Genomic DNA, 19578 nt, shown 5'->3' with positions numbered 1-19578 from the left:
GTGGACTATTGCCGGGCACTGGAGAGGCCCCGCCCGCTCTCCAACTCCTGCATTGTTCCGTGTGTTTAGCTCCCGAATGATTCCCAGACAACGCTTGGCCCACATATACCATCCTCTTTGGCTGACACTCATCGGTGCCATCAATAAGGAGGCAAGATGGTTCTTCAACATGACACCCTCATTCACTGGCTCATTAAACACACCAGGACCCAGCCCACTGCTCACAAGGAATAGAGATGCTTATGGTCTCAATCAGTGTGTGCACACGCTTAAGCTATTTTTGAACAGATGGATTTCAGAGTTATATCTCAGAAAGATGAGAGGAAGCCTGCGGTGGTGGAAAAGAAGCCTTGGAGTCAGAAAGACCTGGGCTCCTAGGATCTGGAACTGGAAAGGGCCCAAGAGACCAGCTAGTTCAAGGCTCTCTAAGACCCTCCAAGGGTTTGTGGATAGTTTTCAAGGGACCTATGAACTTGTTCATATATATATGTGTGTGTGTCTATTTTGACAACTATACATTTTGACAACATGATTGGTTTCCTTTTTAATCGTGTGCATTTTATGTATTTAAAAACATGATTCTGAAAAGGGTCCCACGTGCTCAATGCCTCGTGCCAAAGGGGTCCAAAACACAAAAAAACTTAAGAACCCCTGGGCTAATCCAACCACTCACTTTACAGATGACACAACTGATGCCTGGAGGCATTGAATGTCAGGACTAGAGGTCCCAAGGTGGTAAGAAGCAAATCTGGGGTTTATACCCAAGCCATGGGCCTCCAGAGCTCAAGCTCTTTTCAAAGCATTGCAGAACCTAGAAAACCACACAGGCTGGTGACAAGCTGGATCTTTGTCTTCCTGCATCAACCTGCCTCCCTTTGCCAATTAGAGGAAGGAAAAACAAGCCTTCTTTCTCCCCCAGCTCTCCCCTGGGCCAGCCCAGGCCTACAGCTGATTTGTTTGCCATATTTAACAAAATCTATGTATTCATTCAACATTTATGAAGATTCCATTGCCTAAAATTCTATTCTATTCTCTGCTGGGTGGTTGCTGGCTAAAAGCACTGAGTCCAGTCCTCAATAGCTAAGTGGTCAAAAAAATGAACAGAGACTTTTCTAAAGAATATATGAACACAATCACAAAAAAGAAATATGACAATATACATGACCATGTGACGACACGGTCCACATCACTCATTGTGAGAGAAGTGTGAATTAAAACAACTTGGAGGTTTCTTGTCTCTGCAAGATGACAAGGAATGAGGATAATCAATGTAGGAGGGGCTGTGGAAAGGCAGGCACAGAAGCGGTCCAAGTGTTCAGCATTTCAATATGGAATTATGTGAGTGACTAAACTGTCCATATCCTCTGACCCAGAAATCCCAAAGTTGGGCCCAGCTCACAAGGGTGTCAAAGACAGAAACAAAGGTCCAATATGTAACTAAATATTCAGAGGAGAAGTCTCTGTGGCAGCAAAGAGCTGAGAACCATATGTGTACCCATCACTTGGAGAATGGCTGAAAAAACCATGATACAAGAACATAATAGAATATTATTGTGCAGTAAAAAATGAAGAATACAAGCAATTCAGAGAAATTTGGAAAGATCCATGGACTAATACAGAGCCAAAAAAGCAACAACAGACCCAGTGACTACAATTAGACAAATGAAAAGATCCCCAAAGGAAGCTGGACGCTGAATCATGGAAAAACCAGTGAAGGGCCCAGAAAAGTGATGATTAAACAGAGACCCTGAGGACAGAAGAGTTGTCTAGATTGGTGTGAATGACATCCCCTGCAGTTGTGGCATCATTCCAGTTCCCACCATATATTTCTACTGGGTTGGAACCAAAGGCCACATTTTGCATACTTATAACGCCAAATCCAGCAAATGTGAACACATGTGGTCACTTTGTTCACTGCACCAGTCAGGACCTGGCAATGTGGCTGGATGCTTTTGCGTAATAGTTTATCTTTATCTCAAGAAAAGTTCCATCTGGAGAAGGGAAGTGGGAAATGACTATAAAATATGAACATATTTTAAATCAATTTAATGTGTTTTTAAAGAGTTAATTACTGGTCACAGAGAACTGAGGTACAGTAGAAAGAATTCTGGTCTTGGAGTGGGAAAAATCTGGATTCATAATCATCTTCAACACTTGGAGACATTTCACTTCTCTGACTCAGTTTCCTCCCCTGCAAAATAAGGAGACATAGACAGGGTGGGAGGTGTCCGTGGCCTCTGGAGACCCTTCCAGCTCTTACAGCAGCCTGTAGCCATGCACATAGAAGGAATACAACTGAGGCACACACTGGGACCTGGAACCCAGGCCTGCTGAGGCCACGCCCCTTCCACTGTACCAGGGTCCCTCCTAGGAGCTCATGAGAGTCCGGGTGAAGGAAGCTGTGCTTCTGCAGGCCTGACACCTCCCACACAGAAGCCCCCTTACTGTGCTCCTATTTCAGGTTCAAGCTGCCCCTAGCCAGTACAGCTGCAGTTGTGGACAGATCGGCCAGCCCAGCTAACAAAGGGCAATTGACAGCTTCACTGACCACCGTGAGGTGCCTGCCCAAGACGTGTTTGGAAGGACAGGCTGGATGGCGCCGGGGGCCCTGTCCCTTCTGCCCATCGCTGCTCCCCATCATTGTGCCGGGGCACACACCTTCTGATGCCCAGTGACAAATGCTCCCCCCTCTACAAGAAGCAGGATGGACGCAGGGGTCTGCCCAATCTGGTGTCTCCAAGTTTGAGGGGAAGAGCCGAGAACAAGCTTGTTGGAGCAGCCTGAACATGTCTGTGTCACATGGTGCTTGAACCTCACTTCAACCCTGTGAGGCAAGTGTTACAGGTGTTATTATTCCCATTTTGCAGATATGGAAGTGGAGGCTGAGAGACAGTATGTGACTTGTGTAGGGGCACACAGATACTAAGTACCTGAGGCAGGACTTGAATGCAGGTCTTCCTGCTGGAGGCCCAGAGCTCTGCCTGCCTCATTACATGCACTGCAGAGATGGCACATAAGAATCCCCTTAGTTGCTCACTTTTCTTACAACGCTCTCCTTTGGAAAGCTCCCCCTGGGGCCTTGTCAGCCTCGTGGGGTGGCCAGGCCTTGCTGTCTCATGGAGCCTCCTGCCCTTTAAAGTGATGGAGGGAGACACAAACCCACTGGCAAACAGGTTCCCATCTAGTCCATTTAGAATCTAAATCCAGGCCCTGTTTTGGCTGCAGAACAAAGGAAGCAAGTATGGGGAAGGACGAGGGGCTTCGGTGGGGGGAGGTCTGTGGCCCCCTCCCCACTTCTATTTGGAGTCATCACAGGTTATGGGTCATGGGATACTGGGCATGGCACCTTGAGGTCTTCAGCAGCTCGCAAGGAAAGAGCCCTCTTCCCTCACAAGCGTCTATGACGTAGAGGTGATCAGTATTCCAAAGGGCCTCTTAGTGACAGTTAAATGAAAAGCTCCACATAAATTAGAATATTTTTTCACCTACAACTGCTGCTCAGTTGTAACGTGCTCATGGGGAGGGGGCATGAGTGACTTACATCTGGGAAAATGAGATGCCAGTCACAAAAAGCAACTTCTTTCCTAACATCTGATAGGATTTTTTTTTTCCTCCCCAACTAAGAAAACCTTTTGACAGGAAATCCTCTTGCCATACACACTGGCGATAATTCGGGGTGCGCTGGGCTGTGCACACAGTAGGTGATTAGTAGATGTTTCATGGATTAGATATGTGCTTGGTTGGCTTTCCCCCACTGGACTGACTGGACTTTGCGTTTTTGACGAGAAGCAGACTGGATTTTCAGACTGATGAAATTAGTACTGTCCCAACATTTGCTCAGCACCTAGGCTGTGCGCCCACAGGAGGGGCCTACCCGTCATCCCAGCTGGCAGTTAGCTATCGCCCTGGGTTTACAAGGCACGCACCATCTGTGGTCTCATTTGACACAGTTCTGGGTGCCTCATGTCTTTAGAAAGAAGGCTGAGGGTGGAGAATGTCCAGAGGCCCCGGGGACAGTGACATGTGTGAGAATTAGTTGAAGGAAGTGGGGGTGTATGGCCCAGAAAAGTGCAGACTCGGGGGGAAGTATCAGGGTCTGAAAGCAGCTGAAGGATGAGCCTGGGGAAAAGGGATCTGGTGGGTTCTGTTTAGCCCCAGAGGGAAGAGCTAGGAGCCAGGTAGCAAGTCTCAGAGCTCCAGGTCTTGAAAATCTCCCTAACAAGGAGCTGCCCCCAAAAAGGGAATGGCCTGTGCCCACAGGGAGCCCACTGGGTGTGATGGGGCAGGAGCTGGACTGAGAGCCCTCTGACAATCCAGGGCTATGAATATTATTATGCCTCTCTTACAGAAAAGGAACCTGAGGCTCAAACAGGTTAAGTGACTCGCCCAGGGTCACACAGCTATCAATCCATCCACAAGCATTTAGGAAGTGCCTAGCACCCACCAGGCAAAAACCAAAAATAAATTATGCTACATCAAAGAGTTCACATTCTAGCTGGGGAAATGTGCCCAGGTGGAAGGAAGGAGACAGAACGCTTTAGAGCAGGGCCCATGAGGCCTCTAGGTCCTCAGGTGCAGCCTTCTGACTTCATCCAAGTCTGACAGAACAAATCCTTCAATGAAGGGGGTTGTGCTGTGGAGTTTGGATTCAAAGGGCCACGCTTAAGGACCCAGAGGGCCCCATGTGGCCTTGAGGCCACAGGCTCCCCACCCCTGCTCTAAAGGGAAGCAGTAGCCTCCAGGGGCAGAAGTGGGGGTCAGGAAGGGTCCAGGGGGCACCTGAGCTAAGCTCTGAAAGCCAGCTAGGCATTCCAAGAGGCAGAGATGGGGAACAGAACAAGCCAGGCTGAGGGGAACAGCCTAGGCAAAAGTTTAGAGGGCAGAGATGGGAAGCTGCACTTGAGAGACAACAGAGTGGGCCAGATGGGCCAGGTGTAAGCTTGGACACTGGCTTGTTGGGCTGAGGTGCCAGACAGACGGGCTGGTACGTGACCCCAGAGGCCTTCTGAAGGCAGGTGAAGCTCTCTGTGCACCACCACATGCTGGAGTGTCCTCCAGGGTCTTCTCATCTGGACAATGGGGAGGATAGTATTTGGGCTGCCTTCCTCCTGGGTGGAGGAAGGGGTAAAGATAAAGGTCAAAAGGTGGAGAAATGACATAATTTTGACTACTTGTTGAAGAATAATAATGGACTGCTCAATGGGGAACAGTCCTGTGGCATGTCTTCTACTAGCACTGTGAACTGGTATCTAAATCTGAAGTTACCTTTTGTCTGTGTGTTCATGGGTCACCTCCATTCTAGATTGGAAACTCCCTCAAAGGCAGAGGCTGGGTCAGATCCATTCTGGGTTCCCCCACCAAGCCCCGAGGAAGGCTTTTCCTCGTACTCATCAAGTGCTGAGTAAATGCTTGCTAAACTAAACAGGTCTATTGGCATGTCCAGACACTAAAGCAATGCACTGACCTCTCTGAGGGAGGCTGGCTTGTCCCCTCTCCTGACATCTACGAGCTTGCTGAAAATTACACGGTAAACGGGAGTCTCGGGGCTGAGACAGTTCCTGGGTCTTTGTTGTATTAATAAGATTACAGGAATCTGGGCACACTTTCAAGTGTTTATTTGGTAAATGCTAGTTCCCAGGGTGAGAGGAACGTTCTACTTGGTCTTACTGGATTCTGGGCCTACAGAAAATGACTTGGTTTAAGTCTTTACTTTTTCATATGAGGGGAAAATAACATGACTACTGCTTCAAGTTTCTGACTGGATGAAATGTCAGTTTTCTAATTAATATCTCCTGTTACAATAACTCCAAGGTAGATCTTAGCTGGAGTAATCTGAACTTTCCTCCTCAGAGATTACATGCAGGGTCCAGTTCTACAAACTCAGAACCTCAGGGCTGGAAGGGACCAAAGAGGACCACGTCCAACCTGGACCTCTACCCCCAACAAGTGACCGCTCAGTGTCTGCTTCAGGGGCAGCTGCCCACCTGCTGGGACAGTCCATGACCCTCTGGGACATCTAGGAAACATTCTGACACCGAGCCAAACCTGCCTCTCTGAAAATCTAATGAATGCTCCTCACTTTGCCCTCTGGGGTCAAGCTGAACACTGGTCAAAAGATCTGAGTCGGGGCGGCCAGGTGGCTCAGAGAGTAAGACACCGGCTCCAGTGTTGGGACGACCTGGAGATCGAATCCTGGGCCACACCCAGACACCAGCACCACACCCAGAAATAACTGGCCGTGAAACCTTGAGCAAGTTACTTAACCCTGATTGCTTAAAAAAAAAAAAAAAGATCTGAGTCCCAGGACCTCAGCCAAGCTCCTCACCTGTAAAATGAGAGGGCTGGAATAAGTGATTTCTAAATTCCCATCAACATCAAAGCCCTATGGTTGTTTTCAGAGTAGTAAGTGCTTATGAATTAGATGCCAAATAAAGAATTTAGAAGTTCTACAATCATGAATATCTCGAGGGGCCTGGAGGAGGAAGGAATTCACAGAGTTTGTATACTGTTTTACACCAGGAGTCAGGCCTTGGACATAGAACTTGGGGGCCCCTTGTGCCCCTGAGTGACAAAGAGATCAGAAGTTAGCTACAAGCTGATGACGTCCCCTAGACAAACCCAATTTAAGATTAGGAGCAGGCAGAGATCCTTCTAACCTGACAGCCCCTCTCTCTGAGGAGAGCAGAGCAATCTCAGCCCCATCGTCCTGCCTCCCATGCTGCAGGAATGGGGGGAGGAGGGGTGACAGATGTCTTTTCTGCCTGCCCTGCATCCTCAGCACAGGCGGCCTCCCTTACACTCTGTGGTCCAGGCCTGGCATTTCATCAGCACAGGGCACTTCCCAGAAGCAAACTCCCTCTACACTTGCAGTGCTAAGCTTCTTCGACTGGATGGTAGGACCCTCAAGCCTGGGGGAGAGGGGAGGGCCTGGGCCACAACGCCAGGCCGAGGCAGGTCATCCTGGCTGTCAGACAGACAGGCGCTGTCTCTGTTTCACAGCCAATGCTGACTCTCCCAGGAGATAACGTAGGCAGTGAGCTTTATATCCTTATAGAGGCTACAGAAATGTCAGATACTGTCCGACACCAGCTGCCTTCCCTCCCTCCATCTGCACCAGTCTGGTATCTCTCCCACTTTTGTTGAATAGAACAGAATTGCATGTTTAGGGACTCCCAGAATCGCTCCAGAACCCCCAAACTTGAGAGCACCACCTCATGGCAAAGGAGGCATCCCTGCACCTACTTCTATTGCTGGGGGGGGCTTCCTCTGGAAAACTGCTCCAAACTGAGAGTGTATTTTTGTCAAACGAATGAGCCCAGAAAAGAGGTTGAGAGGAACAATGAAGAGGGTGACCAAGAAGGGCCCGAGCCGGAGGGGCTGGAAGAAGCACAAGCCGCCCCACCCGGGGGCTGCGGCTCAGCCAGGAGCATCTTTTGCCTCTTTGGACAATCACCAACCAGCTCAGTTTCACTTTGTGACACTGGGGTCCTGAGCGACTTCCCTGGGTCTGTCTTCTAACCTGCCTCCCCACAAACTGAAGACCCAAGGAGACAACATGCACCAAACAACACTTAGGCTCCCAAAGTGTTCCATGCTGGGGGAGTCTTCTGGCATTTCCTCTCCTGTCACCTCCAGGGGGCCAAGGGATTGTCTTCTTAGCTTAACAAAGAGCGAAGAGAAGCATTTCCATGAAAAGATGAAGAAAGATCCCACTTCTAAAGGCACACCTTTCCATTTACTACATTACCCTCTGAAAAAGATGTGCTAAGACAACGATTGGAAAACATTTCCCAGAATATCAAATGAAGCCCCAGAAAAGCTGCAGGCTTTGCTGGTCTCTGGCCAAGCCCAGCAGCTGAAGCTCAGGCCTTGGCTCCTTTGGGACAGAGGCCCCTACATGGTTAAAAGTTCTGACCATCCACATTCCCCAAGTGCATCCTGCCTAAAGGCCATGGACCTTGTTCTTTACAAGCTTCAAAAAGCACACTCTCCTCACATGAACTCAAAATCAGAGACCAGAGCAGTCTTAACTTTTGCAAATCCAAGATATGCTTATGTCCTAAATTGTTAGAAAGAACGGTTAATAAAAAAGTGTCCAATTTGCTGGGATGTCATTTCATGGGAACCATCAGACCAGGGCTTCCTTCTTAGGCCTAAGCATGGGTCTAGTTTTTCCACGTCCTGGTATTTCACACACCAAGAATCACAGGAGTCATTTGCATTGCATAAAAGCCAGGGGGAAATAGGGTTTGCCTTGGAAGGCTTCAGCAACACAAAACCTCCAGCCTCCTTTCCTTCCCTGTTTCTTGATACGCTACATCCTCTTAGAGTGCTAACCACTTTGGGATGGACGTTATCTAATTTTTACAAGATTCTGAGTTGATGTGTTTTTAATGAAACATATAGCCCAAGTGCCTCAGCCTTCCCCTGGGTCCTTAGCCCAGGGGGCACTGATGGGGCTAGCCATCCAGGAGAGAGGCAGCTTCTGACTCATTTCAGGTCTAGAGGATGCCTGCTGGCTACATGGCCACACTGGGCAATGGCAGCCAGGTGGTGAATGGACAAGTCAGACAGACTCTGGAAGCAAACTAAGAAAGAGGGAGATGCACCAAGAAATCTCAGGGATGGGGAAAGTGAGGCTATTGGGGTTCAGGGTCAGCAGGAGGCTCCCCTCGAGGGCCCGTCACCAATTGGGCTCTACCCCAGTGGGTTTTTGGAATCAACACACAGGTTTCTTGGTTATAATAGTACTTACAGAGAATCGATCAGGAACCAGTCAATGCTGGATGCCTTTTTGGTTTTTTTTAAATCTGGCTTTTTTCAGATGGGTTCATCTGGTGAAATCATCTAAATTTCTTCAGGCAGAAGATGTAAAAGTAAGTTTGTGTCTAGCCAAACTAGAAGGAGAAAAAAAAGGGAAAGGACCAAATGAAAAACAAAGGGTAAAGACACACTAAAAATGGTGAAACATTGCTTTTTCTTAAAACTAAGGCAGAGAAAAAAATGTTACTTTTAAATGCTAGCTAGCCTAATTTAGAATACAATGTTCTCAGGCCATGAGGTAGGTTAAGTGGCAGAGCCGATAAATAGGTAGGCCTGGAATCAGGAAGACCCAAGTTTAAACCCTGCTTCAGATACTCTGTGACTCTAGTTTCCTCATCTGTGAAATCGGCATGAATAAAGTCACCTACCTCCCAGAGGAGCCAGAAAGATCAAATGAGAAACATATATGAAGTGCTTTGCAAGCCTTAAGGCACTACATAAATGCTGGCTGTCACCATCATTATTTATTATCTTACAGGTTAGTGCAGGAAGGTTCAATGCTAAACCTCTTCTGACATGGCCCTGAAGTAGCCCTGCCTGATGCCCAGGGCCACAGGCTTCTCCCACAGCTGTGAAAACACTTGCCAAGAGGACATGCTGATTTTAAAGACTTCTGTGTGATTGTGGGCCAAGCAGGACCTCTGAGGGCCTCAGGTGCTCATCTGTAAAATGAGCCAGCTGTACTCGGTGCTCTCCTAAGGTCTGCCAGCTCTAAAGTCCTGATTCTAAGACTCTCAAACTATCCCCCAGAGAAGGCAGAACAGTTCAGCAAGGCATAAGGGGACCAACATAGCCAAAGGTTATACTCAGATCATGTCGTTGTGCCCATGTTTATCAAAAATTTTAATTTTCAGGAGCATCGCTTATTTTTAAATTTTATTCTTTTGTTCTGAACTTAAGCACTAAGTCATGGGACTTTATATAGGATTGCAGATGAAAGTGCAGGTCTCTATTGTACAGACCTTGCTTTTCTTTTGAAAATCTGTAACAGGTTAGGCCTGTAGCTTTGCTTGTCTGTGATTTTTTCTGGCCTTTCTTCTGTTCCCTGCTGTGCATTTTTTTAAAAAGACACTTCAATGACCACTTTTTCATTACTACTACTACTACTACTACCACTACTACTACCACCACCATCACCACCACCCCCCCACCCTGTTCCTAGCCCCTTATAACAATATTCATAGTCAAGCAAAATAAATTCCCGCTTTGGTAGTGCTGTTTTACTTCCTATCATTTTGCATCTTGAATCCATCAGGCATCAAGGAGCATGATTTCTTAGGGGGTCATTAGTGGACAGTTTTTTGGTTGGGTTTTTTTTTTTTTTTTGCTTTTTGGAGGGCACTTGGGGTTAAGTAACTTGCCCAAGATCACATGGCTAGTTTTGTGTGTGTGTGTGTGTGTGTGTGTGTGTTAAGTGTCTGGGCCAGAACCGAACTTGGGTCCTTCTGACTCCAGGGCTGGTGCTTTACTCACTGTACCACCTAGCCACCCTGTGGATAGTTGTTGAGTTGCTTCAAGTGACCCCATCTGGGGTTTTCTTGGCAGATATTAGAGGGATTTGCCATTGCCTTCTCCAGTTCATTTTACAGATGAGGAAACCAAAGTAAACATGGCTAAGTGACATGCCCTGGGTCACACAGCTAATAAGTGTCTGACACCACTTTTGAACTCAAGATGTCTTCCTGACTCCAGGTCCAGCACTCTGTGCACCATGGCGCCACCTAGTTGCCCCGTTAGTGGAGAGAGTCAACTTCAAATACAAAAAGATTTGGGTTCAGATCCCAACTGACCCCTAATGGTCGCGTGGCCCTAGACAAGTCTCATATCCCCTCAGTGCTCTAGGCCAGAAGAGGCACTCAGCTCACTCAGCTACAGGAATTCCACAATACTCTCAACCCCCACAAGAACTGGATTAAAATGTAATTGGGAAACATTTAACAAAATAAATTAAAATACAATAAAGTGTGGATAATACATTCTAAAAGTAAGTCAACATGTGGCCCACAAGGGTAGTGTTATGGACAGATTAGTGTCCCTGTTTCTATTTGGGTCTGACACCCATGAGTTGCAAGAAGCCAAGTTAATAAGAATTCATGGAGTATCTACTCTGTGCTGGGCACTGATTGTGCCAAGACAGAGGCAAAAGCCAGTCTCTGCTCTCAAGGAGCTCGGAGTCTAGGGGGGAAGTCAATACAACAGTGCCTGGGTGGGAGCACGCTAGGGCCCCAGTCAATCAGAGGTGAGGGTGGAGGAGGCTTCCTTACCCAGAATTCCTGTGCTGTCATATGCCACGTATATATTATTATACATCACACATGACGTATAGTGTTATTATGTACCATAGAGACTGTCACATATCATATATACGGCTATATCATCACATATGCTGTGGATGTATCACATAGCACCTATTATTAGCAGTATTATCTATCATATATACTGTTATATGTATAGCATTACATATCATATATACTGTTTCATATCATATATTGCTACAGACATATATGCTATTGCATATCATATACTTTTATCATATATACTCATATATCATATATATTGTTATAATCATGCATATGCATATATCACATAAACTGTTATATATTATATATACTGTTATATATCTCATATAGACTCATATATGATATACTTTTATATACTGTATATGCTGTTATATTCTTACATGTTATATATCATATATATGGTTATATATCATGTAACATGTTATATATAATATATACAGTTATGTATCATATACTGTTACATATCCTATATAGTGTTATATATACCATTATATACCATATATCCTGATATATATCATATATACTGTTATATACCATGTATCATATACCATTATTTATCACCCATACTTTTATTTCTCATCCATACTGTTATAGATTTTATATATATATACACACACACACACACATACACATACATATATGTATATGTCATAAGACCAGTTCCTCTCACTATTCCTTTTAGTCTTGGAATAACTGTAGGCCCCATGCTAGTGTTGTGTCTTAAGCTATGGTATGTTTTAAAAATCACAGAAAAGAAAAATTAGTATTAGAGATTTTGTTTGTTTTAAATCCTAGGCTATGGACACCCATGATAGCCAGTGTTTTATACCTAAAAAGTTTAGCTCTGATTTCTGTGACAGTCCCCTGGCCCCCCGTGGGACTGGTCTAAATCATGGGATGAGACCAGGGCTAATTCTCCTAAGAAGGGGTCCAAGGGTCCCACAGAAGGAAAACAGGCCACATTTAGCCCATCTTCACGCCCTGCTCTGAAAGCCTAAAACAGCATTCCCCTGTTGAAGAGACATTAAAGAGACAGTCACTAACACCTGCTTTTCACCCTTCCTCACCCATTATAGCCTCACTTTTTCAAGAAGGAAAAGAAGAGCTTGAAGGTGGGGGAGGAGGGGCAGCTATTTAGAACACTTCTCCACCTGTATACCATCCGCCTCAATTTTTACTTTGGTTTTGATGTGTGCCCGAAGGTATTCATCATTTTCCCTCCATGAAGTTAAAAGCAGATCCTTCCCTCGAATTTTGGGATCCGAGCAGAGCTGTAGGCTTCAAAGGAACAGGAAAATTGGAAGCCCACCTGATAATGAGTTCACAAAATTCTGTGCTTGAATAAATGGATAAAAGAAACCCACTGAGGTTATATTCAGCTCCTCTCTCCAAGGTGACAGAATTCAAGAAGACAAAACGATTTGAAAACCTCCCTAAATGATGCTAAAATTCCTTTTTAAAACGTTCTTTGCATATAATCAAGAAATCATTCATCTTTCAGACCACAGAAAACAAAGCATTGCAGTCAGATGAGATAGCCTTTTGCTTTAAGTAATTATTCTTGCCTTTGAAAACTGAGAAATTAGAGGAAGGGCTGGAAGAAGCATCTTCTAAAGAACATCCTTATGCCTCAAGGAAAAATATTCATAACATTATTATAATCATTATCCCTGGATTCTTCTGAATCTTTATCACGGGTGACATTAACATGTAAATATGGCCTTTGTTTTTCAAGTGCTCAACTACTTTCCCCCCTTATTCACCTCTCAAAGGACTGCTCAATGCTTGACATCACAACTGGTTGTCATGAAATTAATTATATCCTCGAGAGAGCTGCTTTAACCATCACCTGGGGAAAAAGAGAAATATACTAAACCAGCTTCCGCAGTAGCTACAGAAACCAGTGAAAGGAAAGAAAACTGAGCCTTGTCTTGTTCAGCCTTCTCTGAACCTGATTTTTCAATAACACCCCCAAAGCATCAGGTAAGGACCACTGCACAGAAACTTGTGCTTGAAACTCCCCCAGAATTCGGCTGCTTCGAAAAATTCTCAACCATACAAATTAGCCATAAAGGAGTCTTCCAAGTCAAGGACCTGAACCAAATCCTAGGCCTGGTTCAAACATCAAACCACAAGCTGGCCAGAAAGCCAGAGGCCCTCTCCAACTGATAAAATCATTACTGGACTAAACTTCTGAGGGTATCTCCAGATCAGACTGTCTGAATCTGGGCACAAAGAGTGATTCGGCTCAAAGGGCTAAGCCGCACACATATGGAGGGCTATTGTTTGGGACACGTGGATCTTGAACTGGAAGGGACCTTACTGAGGTTGACAATCACCCCCTCAATTTTACAGTTAAGGAAAATAAGGTCACCTAATAGTAAGGGGTCGGGCTGGAGTTCAAACTTGGGCCCCATGACCCCAAACAAGCTCAGTCTTCTCCTCACCACCCCCTGAAACAGAAGATAGTGATCAGAACAAACACACAGCAGATTTACTCTAAGAACCAGCAATGGATGTGTGACCTTCCTGAATTGTGAAGGGCTTTCCTTAAGCGTGGAGACCACACAAGATGTTAAGTCTCTGAAGCTGAGGGGATGATGATTCTAAGATCAGAGATAGAAGGGACCTCAGAGGTCTAGTCTAATCCCCTCATTTTGCAGATGAGAAAATTGAGGCCCACAGAAGATGGGTGACTTGCTCAAGGTCCCAGGCAGGATCTGACCTCTGGTCCCCAAAGCATCAGTGCTCTTGCACAATGCCAGGCTACCTCCCTGAAGGCCTTCCAAGCTTTCATTCTTTAACAGGTACTTGGTGCACCAGACGACATTACTTGTATTAAATGTCTAAATGAATTAGAAATCCAGGTAAACTAGAAACTGCTGGATCACACAGATGGTTCCCTCAGCCTGAATGCTGTACAGAAGTTTCCTAGAGTACCCCCTTCACCCCCCAACAAAATTTCATGGGGTTGCTGTGGCCACAAAACCTCACCCAAGAACTGCCACAGAATCCCACTGCCCGTTCACCTACCCTCCACGCTGAGATTTCACACAATTTGAAGCAATTCCTTAAGTTATTTTTAAGAAAGTATTTTACTTGGTAAGTTGCTGGTTACAGCAAATAACTGCCACATTTCAGTGATGTGGCAACTGTGGGGAGAAATGAACATCTATCTATGTTTTAGATTTTGGTAAAGTGAGACTATCACAACTGCCACTTAAAAGAACAGTTTTGATTTTCCATCCAAAATTTCAAATGCAATGAAAAGCCTAAGCATTACAACACAAGGTCCTGTGTCTTTTTTTTTTTTAATACTCTACCAATCAAAGATTTCATGAAAACAGGAGATGAGAAATCTGAAAAATAATCAATTTCACCTTTTTATTCGCAAGTCTTGACTACCTTTGTTCTTATTATCTACCTTAGTCTTTATTACACTCAAAACATTTCAAACATGCATACAGAAAGTTTAAAACACATTTTTTCAAGCATTTTGGTCAAATTAACATTTTTAGCTAACAAAAGTTAATAATATCCAACAGACTGCAAATGTGTAACAGGTTTAATATCCTACACTTCCAAGACTATCATGGGATATTTTTATGAGCTAAAATTTCCTCACCACATCTACAGATTTAGTTTTCAGAATCCCATTTATTTCAGAGAAACCTCATAAGATAGGCATGTAAGCTACAGCAAACAGAGAATTGACTCATGGCTTTTGAATTAAGTTGAATAAACTTCAAATATAGCTACTATAACCGAAATAAGATTATGAAAAATAATTGACCAATAAACTTGATTTTTCCCCCTCAAGAAGTTTACAAAACCATACATTTTACTCAACAGAAAAAAAAAAACCCTCAAGAGTTTGCAAAATTTTTCATTTACATATATAAGGCAGGGTGGTCTTCTCTGGCTGGATGGCTAAGTTACACCGAACAGTACTTCGGAGAATAAAGATTTTCCCTGAAAGTCTCATCATCCATTCTGACTTCCCACTTCGATCCAAACGCAGCAGTTCTGTGGGGGAGCCATCAGCATAAGGAAAAGAGGACAAAACAAATTACGAACAGAGGTATCATCTACTTTTTTCCCAGAAAACGCTTAACATACACGGAGTCAACCTGAAAGAACGAGGCGCAGGACAAGCCACCCGCGCCAGCAGGTCTGCTTGGGCGGCCCTCAGGCTCCGGGGCAGGGGGCGCCCGGGGGTCCGTGGGCCCAGCCCCCAGGGGCAGCTCCGCTCCCGATTCCGCTCCCCCACCGCGGCGGCCCGGGAGGCGCCGTCACTCGTCCCGCGGCAGCCCCAGCTTCTTGCGCAGGGACTCGGGCATCTCTGCCGGCGGGGGCCGCGGCAGCCGGAAGTACACCTTGACCAAATCGTAGATGAACCACTGCAGCGCCGTGAGCGTGCCGATCATGATGGTGCGCGGCAGGAAGCCCTTCCACACGCCCAGCGGGCCCAGCTGCCGCAGCGCGGCCAGCGGCGAGCTGCCCTTCTCCTTGTTGAGCACCGACACCACCGAGTCGGCCGGGTGCGACACGAGCGCGCAGAAGACGCCGGCGACGTAGCCCGCCACGAAGGTGACGCCCAGCTGCTCGGCCTTGCTGCACTGGCTCCGCGGCTTGGGCACCACGTGCTTGTAGAGCGCCTCCACCGTGCGCTCGAAGCAGGCGAACTTCATCATGGTGTAGGGGATCTGGCGCATCCAGAGCGGGCCCACGCCCTTGTAGAAGGCCCACGCGCCCTCCTCCGCCAGCATCTTGGGCACGGCCTCGCGCAGCGTGCCCGCGAAGCCCGGCTGCGTCTGCAGGCGCACCTTGACGGCCTCCATGGGCGCCAGCCCCACGTCGGCGAAGAACTCGGCGCTGGCCGAGGCCGCCAGGTAGAGGCTGGTGCGCCACTCGTAGGCCGCCTCGGCGCCCAGCAGCTCGGCGTAGCGCAGCTTGAAGAGCTCGTACAGGCCGAACTTGAAGAGGCCCTGCACCGAGTAGCCCAGCAGCGTGGGTGCCCAGCCGCGCGCCAGCGCCGCCACTCCCTCCTCACGCAGCGTCACGCCGAAGGCACTCACCAGGCCCGAGTACTTGGCCGGCTCCACCTGCATGCGGCACTTGATCAGGTCCAGGGGCACGATGGCCGTGTGCGTGAGGCCGCAGCTCAGCACGCCGCCCAGGCTGCACAGCGCCAGGTACTTGGGTGACCCGAATTCGCAGCTGTACTCCTCCCCGCGCTGGGGCGGCTGCCGCTTCCTCTTCCCGGCCCAGCGGTCCTTGAGGGACGCGGCGGCCCACGCGCTGCCGGATGTAGGGGCCATGGCCGTGGACGGAGGACCGTTGGCAGCACCTGGGACTGCCAGACCGGCCTCTTCCCCTCAGGCGAGCTCGAAATGAGCCCGGGGCACTGAGCTCCCGGAGGTACCGCCCTGCCTCGCTTCCCCTCAGCCAATCACGTCTGCCCTCTTGCCAAAAGGTTAGTCCATTTTGTTTATCCCATTCCCCCCCTTCACGTCTTTGACCAATGGCCATCGTGCTTAATTTCCCACTTCTGGGAGGCCACCCTCTCTTAGCCAATCAGGAACTTCACCGTAGCCAATCATCTTCCCTTACACTGGTCTTCCTCTTCCTTAACCAATCATCATCTGCACACCGTTAGCCAATCGGCACCCTGTTGCTTGGCTTCTAACCTACTTGACCTCCCGTCTATTTTCTACCCTTTCACCCCCCACCCCAAAATCACGCTCTTCACTAACGGTGGCAAAGCCCTGAGTGGCACTTCTTCAGCCAATCACATTCGCCTCCTCCTCTCAAGCCCAGGCCCGTTTCTTCTAACCCCACCTTCCCTAAGTCTTCAAACCAATGACCGTCGTGCTCAGATCCCCTCCTTCCTAGAGTGAGACATTCCTGAGCCAATGACCATGTTTGACAGCGTGCCTCAGTCTCCATCCCCGCTGCCAGAAGCTAGTACTCCCGAGCGCTTCTTCCCCCTCCCCCACCTCCTCAGCCAGTCCTATTGGCCCCCTCGGCTCCAACCTGTCCATCCGACAATTTTAAACCAAGAGCCATCGTGGGCGGTGAGGGGGGAGCTATAAGCGCCTAGGAACCCCTGTTTAGAATCCTCAGACAATCTAGTCCAGCTCTCTTGTTTTATGAATGGGGACAGGGAGGCTGGGAAAAGGAAAGCAGTTTAGATTTACTCTGGAGCTATTAGGGCTTCCCTTTACAAGTGGGAAAACTGAGGACGGATGGTGACGTCACTTGCGGGGGGAAGGTACACTGAAGCAGAATTTAAATTCAGACCCTCAGACTCCCAATGCATGGCTCCTTCTGCACTCACCTTCGCCACGAGTAACCAATGGGAATCCTGCGCTGAAGCGCCAGCTCCCTTGGAGCTCCGCCCCTTTTACTATGTCTTCAGTCAATCACCATATTCAACAGACACTTTGAAGGAAGTGTTTTCCCTCCATTGCCCTGGGTGACCAATGAAAATCCTATGCTGAGGCGCTCATTCCCTAGGGCTCCTCCCCTACTTACACCTCCTCAACCAATCACTATGTTCAATAAACATTTATAAGGAATGTTTTTTTCCCTCTTACGCCTCGGTGACCAATAGGCATGCGACCTTAATCTCCCGCTCCCTGAGGCCCCGCCCCTACCTACACCTTGGGCAATCACCAGGTTCACTCAAGTTGCAAAGCCCTCAGTCCCCTTCCCAGTCCCTCTCTGCCCGCCCACTTTACTAGGGATGACCAATGGCCACAGCTCCCGCCCCATGTCAGCCAATCCCGACATTCACTCGGCGTTTGCCGCCTGGCCCCACCCCTCCCTCGTCTCTTTACCTCGGGCGCCCAATGGACGCGCTGTTCCTGACTCTGCCCGCCCCCCCCCCCCCCCCCCGTCTTCACGGTCTCCTGGGTGGGGCGGAGGGAGGGGAGGGGGGAAGGATCGGCCTATTCCTCCTGGAAGAGGCCGTGGAAGAAATAAATCAGCATGTGTAGAAAGGCATACACGCACAAGTAGGCGAGGAAGTAGGTGAATAAGCGCACGACAGTGACCGGCGGCTCCATGCACGGCGCCCTGAGCCTGGGGGCCCTGCGCTCACCGCCTGTCCGTCCCGCCCAGCGGCTTCAACCGCTGCAGACCCCTGCCTGTTGCCATGGCAACCGGCCGGGTGGAGGGCGTCTCCACCATTTGTTGGCCACGCCCCCAGCCGTACCCGGCGCGCCCTTGCTTGGCCTCCCACGTGTCCTCAGAACTGCGCCCTGCCCAGCGCCCCGCCCCGCCCCGCCCTTTCCCTCTGACCCGTGGGGAAAGTCCGGCCCGCTGTAAGCTTTCGTGAGGCGCATAGTGTACACGGCCCTGTGGTACGCCTACAGTCTAGCGGACACGGGCCAATCGGGGGTGATCGCACCTGGGTGACCTTGGGCGAGTCCCTTGCCTGGCCGGCGCCCCAGCCTGTGGGGGAAGCGCTGCAGGAGCGTCAGCGGCTTGGGGTCCGCCCCCGCCCTCTCCCAAATATGGGCAAATTCGGGTTGGGGCCAGATCCGTGCGTGACCCCGGACAGGGCGGGCTCAGAGAGGCCGGGGCGTTCCAGCTCCCGGGCCTCAGTTTCCCCCTCTGTAATAGGAGAGCAAACAAGCCCCTTCCGGTCCCTGACCGCGGCTAAGCTGACCGGCCCCGGGCTGGGACTCTGGGATGGACCCCCTGGGCTAGACTCCCAAGCTGGGACCCTGGGATGGACCCCCAGGCTAGGACCCGGCCCCGGAATGAATCCCTGAGATGGACCCCCGGGCAGCCCGGCCCCACCCGCAGGGCAGGAAGGGCCCCGGAGCTCGCGGTCACTGGGGCCAGAGCCAGGCGCCCAGCCTCAGCTAGCCTGTCCACAGCCACAGGCCTTTGGCCGCCCGGTCTCCCACATGGGGACTGAGCCAGGCCTGGGAGCCTCTGCTGGCAGAGACACTGGAGGGGGTCCTTCTCCGGCTCATTGACAGAGGAGGAAACTGAGGCAGACAGGGTGAAGTGACTTGGCCAGGGTCACACAGCTAGTAAGGGTCTGAGGCTGGATTTGAACTCAGGTCTTCCTGACTCGAGGCCCGGGCTCCATCCACTTCGCCACTTAGTAGGGCTTAATAAATGCTGAGGGTCAGACGGCCAGCCGGACCTGGCTGGGAAGCAGCCCTGGGTTCTCTTCTGCTTGTCTCATCATTTGCCCTTCTTTGTGTGCCTCGCCTTCAGCGCCACCTGGCACCCAGTGAGCACTTAATAAATGCCTTGGTCATCCCCATTTTACAGATGAGGGACCCGAGTGAAGGACCGAGGCTGGACCTGAACCCTGCCTGGCCAAGCCAATCGCTAAAAGCAGAACGGGCCTCTCTGTCCAGCAATGAGCATATCTCTCTGGGTGTGGTGGGTGCCCAGTCATGGCACTGCCATTCCCTTCCTTCCTTCACTC

The 19578-nt window shown here is 49.0% G+C and overlaps 1 long non-coding RNA gene and 1 pseudogene across 1 annotated transcript; both read right to left on the bottom strand.

The window, feature by feature from the left end:
- Positions 1–2031: 2031 nt before the first annotated feature.
- LOC138165188 (uncharacterized) lies at positions 2032–17601 on the bottom strand. Its single transcript, XR_011169298.1, has 3 exons — positions 17464–17601; positions 8756–8897; positions 2032–2191 (listed from the first exon to the last, which is right to left on the bottom strand). It is a non-coding gene; the product is annotated as an uncharacterized lncRNA (long non-coding RNA).
- LOC138165187 (solute carrier family 25 member 3 pseudogene) lies at positions 14494–17428 on the bottom strand (annotated as a pseudogene).
- Positions 17602–19578: the final 1977 nt, after the last annotated feature.

Source organism: Petaurus breviceps, unplaced genomic scaffold (genome assembly GCF_028583685.1).
Source record: "Petaurus breviceps papuanus isolate PSGF00001 unplaced genomic scaffold, PetGlider_PUasm1.0 208, whole genome shotgun sequence".
In the NCBI taxonomy this organism is placed as follows: domain Eukaryota; kingdom Metazoa; phylum Chordata; class Mammalia; order Diprotodontia; family Petauridae; genus Petaurus; species Petaurus breviceps.
This window is presented reverse-complemented; position numbering and strand designations above follow the sequence as displayed.